We start from the raw sequence: 9,612 nt of genomic DNA, 5'->3' as shown, positions 1-9,612 counted from the left end.
GATGCAAGGCCTTTGAGTTCCGAAATTTGTGAGTTTTAAGTATGCTAGCATTTTTGTTTTTATTTAATAATTATCGTCTAATTATGAACTAACTAAGTTTAAAATATTCATCTCGTGGTAAACTGTGTAGCTAGTTTTTATTTTTTTATTTATATTTAGTGCCTCATACATATGCCGCAAAATTCGATGTGACGGAAATTATAAAAAGTATTTGGTTTTTGAGTCAACTAAACGAAGCCCAATCTCTGTAAACGAATCCTGCACCAACAGTAGGTCCACGTCACCCGCTAGCCCACTGACCGTTGGATCCAGCGCTCGTGCGATCTGATCCGTCCAATGCGGGTCGGTTTGGATCTTCCACCCGATTAAACGTAACCGACATCACGGGCCGCAGCTCTTTGCCGGCCGTCCGCTCGCCCATGCCTGCGTGCACCTCGCCGTCGGAGAGCTAGCCACGTCCGCGCCGGTGACCAGACGCGATGGGTGCAGACGCCGCCGCCGCCGCCGCCGCCGCTCGACGAGCAAGTGCCGTCCAACCAGCAGCTGCCGCCGGATTCACCACCATCGTCACGGGTCACGTCTCAGAGTCTCGCAGCACGACCTCGTTGGCTGATGCGTCAACTGCCGGCGCCGCCCCTGCTCGGGACGCACGTGCGCGTGGCCCGGCGCCCTCAGGCCATCCCCAACCATCCTGTGGGCACCTATGGGTGCGAACCGGCAAGTTGATGCTTGAGCACCCCTGCTCGTTGACGACGAACCGGCTTGACTCCTAGATCTATGCATACATGTTCATGCAAATTATATCATTTTATAACTTTTTCTCAGCTTGTTAGGAGTTGATTTTGCAATGTCTAAAAGTGTGTCACCTAAACAGAAAATACATAAGTGAATATTCAGCTGCAAACATTATCAGCTTGCACATAGTTTTATATTAAGGAGGGGGAGGGGAGGCGCTGTTGCTCGGGCACAAGAGGGAGGGGCTAGCGCTGTTTGAGAAAGAGAGGGTGAGTTCTGAGTGAAATTCTAGGTTAGAAATTTATACTTGAGCACCTATCGAGCATCAGTATGGGCCTGTTTGGGCTTTGGCCCTTTTTCTGAGGTGGGCAAGTTAGGAGGTCCGCCTCCGAAAATAGGAGTATTTTTTGGAGGCGAGCCTCTTATAAGGTCTGCCTCCATTAATATATTTTAGGAGGCGGCTATTTTATAACCACTTTCGTAAATTGATTTTGCGAGTTGGTTCATTGTCACCATCGCGGTTAATAAAAAGCGACTGCCTCAGTTAATCCCGAGGCGATTCATATTTCTATCCGTCTTCGAGACCCATTTCAAAACGCGTCGTAAAAGATTTTTTTAGTAGTACTCTAAGCCCGATTGCTCGGGATCAACTACGAATGCGCATGCGCTCCACCGGCTTGTGACGTTGCGGTGCTCATTGCTGTGCAGGACTAGGTGTCGTGGCACCACGCTCCTTGCCACCTGCTCCTGGGCGCACCGGGTCGAGCGCCGCCGCGCTGCCAGCCTAAACGCTCCATCCCACCTGGGAGAACACCAGCCGCGCTGCTCCATGCATGGTGTGCTGGGCTGAGCACATGTTTCTTCCAACGCGGGGAAAGACAAATCAAAGAGAGAGAGAGAGAGAGAGTGCAGATCAGATGGAGAGGATATATAAGAGAGAGAGAGAGAGAGAGAGAGAGAGAGACGAGAAATGTGAGAGTTGAGAGCTCACGTGTCACTAACTAACTCAGTACTCACCACTCACCAGAAAGATGGAGATGAAGAGATAAGGGGCAATTTGGTATTTTCATTTCTCTATTTGTCATTTATTTTCATCATTCTTAATTTATATTTATAATTTGTTTAATCTATGGTCATAGCTATAGTTGAAATCTTCTTTAGGCAAATTCGACATGCAAGATCAACGACTCACAACACATGTCCTACAGATTATATGGCCCAGATTAGAAGTATGATCACGACCTTACACATCCTCGCGTCATCTCACCCATGCCCACGCTCGCGCGGGTCTCATGATCACAACAACCAGGGTTCGATCCCTACTCGTTCCTCCTCCCTCCGAAAAAAGAAAAAAAAATGTTGACCTCACGTCGTCCACAAGCGAGAGGCACGGGCGGCGCCCCAATCTCAGCGCCGTCGACTCTCTCCCTCCTCCACCTCACCACTGCTGGATCGCTCCTTCGTGAGGCTTGTGCAGGCGCAAGGAACGCAGCGGCGGCCTCTCTATACCCTCGGGTCACAGCTGCTATCCTTGGTAGCAATGGCTTCGTCGGCTAGATCCGGTGCCTTGGTGGCCGGATCCGGTGTCTTTAAGGTTGGATCTACACGGTGCTTTTTCGGCAGGGTGCAACGGCAGCAGTGGAGGTGCGATAGGCCGCAGGCCACCGGTCAGTCTCCATCGGTGAGCCAATCAATCCCATGATGTATTCCCTATACTTGCATCTCATCCATCTCCGTTTAGGCTTGTGTAGGCATGTGACAATGACAGATTATTCAAAACCGATTCTCTTTGAATGTTCGGTTTCCTATGTGATTTAGTAACTATATTCTTTAATCACGTCATAACCTACTGGACACATCTTTCATATAGTAGATGTTTCTTGTTAATTATTATTTATCATCATAAATTTATATTATTTAAATCTAAAGTTCTGTTTCTTGTGCCATCAAATATGTCTCAGTTATACCTGTGCTATATATCAAATATTTATCTCAACTATACCTGGTGAGTAATTATAGTATTTTTTATTGTAATAGTAAGATCCTAGGTTTGATCTCCACTTTCTTTATCTCGATTTGTCGAGAAAAATATTAAACACAAAATTTTCAATTCATAGCCATAAAGTAATTAGTTTTTTTTTTGCACTACCTGGATTGGGCACATGAGGTAGGTGACAGGGGAAGGAAGGGTTAGTAGAGATTCTTGTGTGCTTGTTCAATGAGAGATTACTTAATTATCCAATGAGAGGAGCTTCTGCCGTGTTTGAGGAGGCAAATCGTTCCAGAACTGAGAAAATTCAATTCACAGTCATAATGCGATTGGCTTTTTTTTCTTTTTTTTTTTCTGAAGCTGTAACTGGAGTCTCAATTGCCAATCTAAAGCTTAACACTACTCAAATAGGAATATTTGAATTCTGGTTTATTTCCAATTGACAAAAATAATATCAGTATACAAGTCCTTACCGGGTGTAGGAGGCTAAGGGCAGTGCCGGCGTTTTCAAGGGCGTTTGGAAGAGCATTAGCTGGTGAGTAAAGCACAACCCAAATTATCTCAGGATTCGAGATCATGTCATTCTGTCCATATACTTTTGTTGAAATTCAGTTGAACAAGAAATAGGCCAACAATTTTTTTTCTCATGGAAGCGGCTCTATTCTGCACATATGTATAGGTCCAGATGTAGATTCCTAAAACAATATGGTAGAGCTTATTTCATTACTTTGTTTTTGTAAAATGCTATCAGGTTAGATGAGCACTCAACTAATTTGTAAAACAAGATCACAACTAATTTCTAGGAAGATATTAGGAAGAATACATGTAATGCAATATTTTTATATATGCAATTTGAGGAGTGTTGTTACCAAATTAGTCTCATGAGAAGAAGAAAAATTTCCTTACTTGAGATGGCTGATGAAGAAAGACAAACTCCCATATTGGATTAGAGTATTAGATGTTGCCTACTGCTAATTTGGTTCTGATCATGTACTGGTATTGGATAACTGTTGTCTCCAATTGAATTTCATTGTCATCATACCGTGGAATTGGAAGCTGACTAAATGCTCTATTGTTAAATTCCCAGGTTTCATGTATAGTTAGTGATGATGCCATGATATTGATTTTGGGCACCTGACGTGAGAGCTTTATTATAATAGTTTTTGCAAACTTGAATGTAACGAGCCTGATTGAAAGGTCCTAATATGGCTAGAGGGGGGTGAATAGCCTATTTAAAAATTCTACAAAAACACTAGAGCAAGAGGTTAGTAAATAACAAAGCGAAGCTTTTTGCTCTAGCTCTAAAGGGGTGTTTGCAAGCCACCTACCCAACAATTTCTAGTTGCTATGATCACTATGCACACAAGAACTAAGTCTCTACTTACACTAGAGAGCTACCTAAAGTTTCTATACAAGAAGTAAGCTACTCTAGTTTGCAAGAAAGTAAGAGAGAGTGTTTGATCTTTATACCACCGCGTAGAGGGGATGAACCAATCACAATATTATGAAGTTCAATCACCGGGAGAAATCCAATCAACAAACACAATGGAGACACAAGATTTTTCTCCCGAGGTTCACGTGCTTGCCGGCACGCTACGTCCCCGTTGTGTCGACCAACACTTGGTGGTTCGGTGGCTAAGAGGTGTAGCACGAACCTCGTCCTCACTAGGACACCACAAGAACCTACCCACAAGTGAGGTAGCTCAATGACACGAGTACTTTACTAGAGTTACCTTTCGGCTCTCCGCCGGGGAAGGTACAAGACCCCTCACAATCACATGGAAATGGCCACAAACAATCACCAACTCGTGCCAATCCTCCTCCGCTGCTCCAAGCCGTCTAGGTGGCGGCAACCACCAAGAGTAACAAGAAAACCGCAGCTAGAACGATCTCCAAGTGCCACTAGATGCAATCACTCAAGCAAATGCACTTGGAATCACTCCCAATCTCACAAAGATGTATAATCTATGAAGGAGATGAGTGGGAGGTGTTTGCTTAGGCTCACAAGGATGTTATGTATGCTAGAATGCCAAGAGAGTGAGCCCTAAGCCGGCCAAACACGTATTTATACCCCCTCAAGCAAATAGAGCCGTTGGCTCTTTTACTGGGCAAACTGCGGGGTCACCGGACGCTCTTAAAGGGGCACCGGACGCTCAGACTCAGCGTCCGGTGCTCCAACGTCAGCCGCGTGTCAGAGTCTAACGGTAACCTGCAGAGCACCGGACGCTGAGCAGGTTGGCACCGGACGCGTCCGGTGCACACCGGACCCATGCGCAGAGAGCTCCGCAAACTTGCAAGGTCACCGGACGCGAGCCACCGGACCGTCCGGTGCTCACCGGACTCACACCCAGAGAGGTTTGCAAAACGCGCGGACACCGGACTCAGAGCACCGGACGCTCCAGCTTGCGTCCGGTGCCTGGCGTCCGGTGCCTAACCCTAGCTGAGCCAGGCCGCCTGCACACCGGACGCTCAGACACAGCGTCCGGTGCCTCTGAGCCAGCGTCCGGTGAGTGTTCCTCAGCGAGAAACACTCCCGCGACTTCTCTAAATTTTTCCTCCGGCGCAATAGAAAATATGCACTTCATTTTCTCGAAAAGCGCCGAATCTCCTCTCTCTACCCTTCAAACTCCACCTCCTTCTCAAAGTGTGCCAACACCACAACGTGTGTACCAACAAGTGCACGTGTGTTAGCATTTTCACAATCATTTTTCTTCGAAGGAGTTAAGTTAGCTCACTAGGTTCTAAATGCATACACATGAACAATGACACCTAGTGGCACTTGATAACCGCTTAGCCAAAGAATTCCCCTCTTTATAGTACAGCTATCTATCCTAAATGTGATCACACCCTCTATGGTGTCTTGATCACCAAAACCAAAACCCTAAGCAATACCTTTGCCTTGATCTTCATAGGGTTTTGTTTTTCTCTTTCTTCTTTTCCAAGTTGAGCACTTGATCATCTTGTGGTCATCACCATCATCATCACTTGCTCCATCACTTGGGATGTACCAACCTCATTAAGTCTACACACACTTAGTATAGAGGTCAGTACTTAGGGTTTCATCAATTATCCAAAACCAAACTAGGGCTTTCACTGATGTCAAGTTCAAGGAAACAGGGCACACTAAAATGTACTTCCCTCAAGGAAACAAGGCATACTAAAATGTACTTCCCTCAGGTTCACAAAGAATGATCTATTTATTTGTACTATTTTTTTTGGGTTAGTGTTTAGCCATAACGATCATGATAATTGATACAACATGTTCTCAGGGAGCTTCCATCGCCTGAGTGGGGAGCAGCACGACACAGGTGTGAGCATATGCACTGGCGCAAGTGAAATCAAATTAGAGGAGGTTGCTATTCTTAATTACGCCTACACAAAGCTCTTCGACTTCATCTCAAGGTGGAATATGGGTGTTGTTGAACAACGTGAATCCATGTTTTATCTTTGAATTTGACAAAATGGAAATTGGCTTTGTTGGTAGTCTCTTCGGATTGTTTAGCTAGGCGAACAATAGTCATTTACTGATCTGCTGACGCTCTTGCCATGCCGAAGTATAAATAATCTTTATCAGGTTTATCAAATAGGTTTCATTTCAAATGTTTCCCTTTACAACATAAGTGTTGCTCTCCATTTGTTTTCATCATAAAATAATATTAACATTTGAAATAAAACCGTGGCGTTAGCACAGACACTGTACCGGTCACTATAAGTGCATTCGGCATAGATAACAATAAAGTGGCATCACAATATATATTGTAATTATATATGGCAGTGCTCTAGAAACAAAGAGGACTTAGCAAAAATGCTGCAATCATGTTATGTTATATTTTATTAATGAAACATTATCATATATATATATATAATATTATTTGTATTAATAGTTTAAAAATATTGTAATCATATTTATCTTCTTTATGTTTGATCCGTTTCGTATTTGACTAGCAACACATTGTGTCACTCGGAGGCTGATGTTACTCGGGATGACAGCAGTGAGCGTGTTTTCACGCAGGTGAAGGCGTCGGTGAGGAATCCAATGCTGGCAGGGATCGTAGCTCAAAGAGCTCTCTCGTCGTCGTCATGGCCTGACAAATACAAGGCTGCTGCTGAACTGCTGGTTGTCGCCGCGGCGGAGATCAGCAGAAAGGAGTAGTTTCTTACGCGGCGGCGCAGGGCTTGGTTTGATATGCGTTGGCCGTAGTGGCTAATCATTATCTATATAATACTCCCTCTATTCCAAATTATAAGTCATTTTAAAAAATCTTGGAGAGTCAAAGATTCTCATATTTGACCAGAATTATAAAAAAAATTACAAAATTTTGTGACATCAAATAGATATACTATAAAAATATAATTAATAGAGAATCTAATGATACTGTTGATATCACAAGTGTTATTATTCTATCATATAAATTTAGTCAAATTTGAGATACTTTGACTCTCCAAGATTCTTAGAATGACTTATAATTTGGGATGGAGAGAGTATGTGCTTGTTGCGTGTTGTGTAGTGTCGTCTAACTACAATTTTGGTTTAGGTCTTTTCTCTATCTAAGATCATTGAAATAAAAAATGAATTTTATAATCTTAACAATGATCATTACTACCGTGATTTTAACCAAAGCAGGAAAAAAACGATTAACCGAGGCAGACAATTGATTCGCCTCTATCAAAAGGTCATGGTTAATCAAATCTTAATGGAGGCAGTTGCTTATCCACTTCGGTTAATCAATTAAAAAAAATCCCTGAGCTCATCGGTGAGCCCATTCCTAAGCCCATCGACAAGCCCGTTCTCAGCCCATGAGCCGAAACCGCCGAGAGGAGGCACAGCCGCATTGCTTGTCGTGGAGCCCACCACCAGAAGGCTCCTCACCTGCCAGATCCTTGGATCCACCACTGGCTAGCTCCAACCCATCGAATCTGCCGCTGGAGGCCTCCTCCCCGCAGGATTTCACATTGTGGTGGATCCATGGAGGGAGGGGAAAAGGGAGGGGAGGAGGCCGTGGCGTGGGTTGGATCCGCCGTCGCCGGGCTTCATCCCACCGGATCCTCTTCCGAAGGCCTCCTCCCCGCCAGATCCATGCCGTGGTGGAGCTATGGAGGAAGCGAGGAGTAAGCGAGGCGGGTGTGTCTTTGTCTCAGGGGGTCAGGCTGTGGTGGGTGGCGGTGAGAGAAAGAGAATAAGAGAGACAGAGTGACTGGGAACTAGGGGTTGCTCAGTTATATACGTGGAAGAGTGTTGCTATTTTTAACGTACATAGAATAATCACAAAGAAAGATCCACAAGCGCACGAATACAGTTGTAGCTTTCATCTGGAGGTTTTAATTATCGTATCCATAGGGAAATATGTGAGACTAACTACGATCTAACTCAACAAAAGAGGTGACAACAGGGTGGAGGTGAAAGATAACTAAGAGTATAACAAGGTTAGGATAAATAGGAGCATAGAAAGGATAATTTTGGGTCTATTCAAACTTGGGTAAACTATGTTTATATTGTCCAACTTCGGTGGTTGTCTTATAAAGAATATATAAAGTTTCTTTTCGACAAGCACCATAAAACCTATCAATCCTATTAACTGGATGTGGACTACAGAGGAATCAATGGGTCTGTCACATCCGTGAACTACCACAAAAATCTAGAAAATAGGGGACTTTCACGATTAACCTAAGCCCAAGCACCACGCCTACATTTAAGATAAATACTCTACTCCCTCTTAGTTGCAGGAATAAAGCACTCAAAAGAGTCACAAACAATTGAACAACATAAACAAAGTAAACTTAGATCAAAAGTTGATTACCAGAGAAATCTCGAAGACGAGATCAAGTAGAACTTAGAGGGAGCACCGATAGGCCGACACCTCCTCCAAACTCTTTCATCACTCTCTAGCTCTCTATTTTTATGCATATGATTAGATCCTATGGAGATCTAATCTTCTCTTGATGGCTGGCTCTAGGAGGTAGATCCTTTTATGGGACCCCTCTCTTAATCCTTAGAGAAGAATAAGAATTAGGGTTTTAGGATAGCTCTAGGGAGGAGGGCAGGGGTCTGATTATATAGCCCGGTGGGATGAACGTGAGCCGTTGGATCAAAGCAACTTAAGGGACGGTGGAGATGCATCCTAGAAGGAGATGGAGAAAGCTTTTAGAAGCTGAAGGTGAGCGGGCTTCAGGTCAGACCGGCCGACCCTAGGCCCAGCCTGGCCAGCCCACTATGGCAGGCTTTCGGGCCCATCTCTAGTGGTTTTCCTTGTAGTGCCTTCTAGAGTCTTCTCTCATATTTTTTGTTGTGGAATTCTATCGTTTCTTTTGACAATTAGATCCCTCTTGACGGTTTCTTAGATATATCCCGTAGAAAATAATAATTCACCAAAACTCATGAAATTTATTAATTTAAACCCTAAACCTTTATTAGTGATCTTAAATATGTCCCTATGCATGTTTATTTGACTATAAAATATTGACGTTAACTACCGTCAGCAAGCTCCCTCAAGCTTACCCTTTGCTAGTCCCTTAGCAAAACTTAACTTTAGTAATGGATCAGGAATTACTTCAATGCTTTCATGCCTAAAAAGTACACATGCTTTCAAACAAAAGTTCTCCTCTGGATTAGACAAACTGATCTGACCTTCAAACTTACCCATATTTGGGTCTTGAGCAATGAAAAGACAAAACAATCAAGTCAAGTACTATGTCTCAAAGCTCTTTGTTTCACCATTATTCTAGAGTTTTTATAAGTTTTCAAAATAAAACTCAAAGGTTCCAGGGTTTTATAAGTCAAGCAAATACCAAATAGCTTTGATTGTTCCTGGAATTCTTATGGGCATATTTCTACAAGACCATGCTATCTTTCTTCTAGGATCTGCAGTTGAGGTTTATGCTTTCATGGC

At 43.6% G+C, this 9,612-nt stretch overlaps 1 long non-coding RNA gene across 1 annotated transcript; it reads left to right on the top strand.

Annotated features, from left to right (window-relative positions):
* Window positions 2,723-7,007, top strand: LOC110433164. Its single transcript, XR_002450562.1, has 3 exons — window positions 2,723-3,260; window positions 5,995-6,127; window positions 6,738-7,007. It is a non-coding gene; the product is annotated as an uncharacterized LOC110433164 (long non-coding RNA).

This window comes from Sorghum bicolor, chromosome 2 (genome assembly GCF_000003195.3).
Source record: "Sorghum bicolor cultivar BTx623 chromosome 2, Sorghum_bicolor_NCBIv3, whole genome shotgun sequence".
Classification (NCBI taxonomy): domain Eukaryota; kingdom Viridiplantae; phylum Streptophyta; class Magnoliopsida; order Poales; family Poaceae; genus Sorghum; species Sorghum bicolor.
Note: the sequence above shows the minus strand (reverse complement) of the source record. Positions and strands in the feature narration are given on the sequence as shown.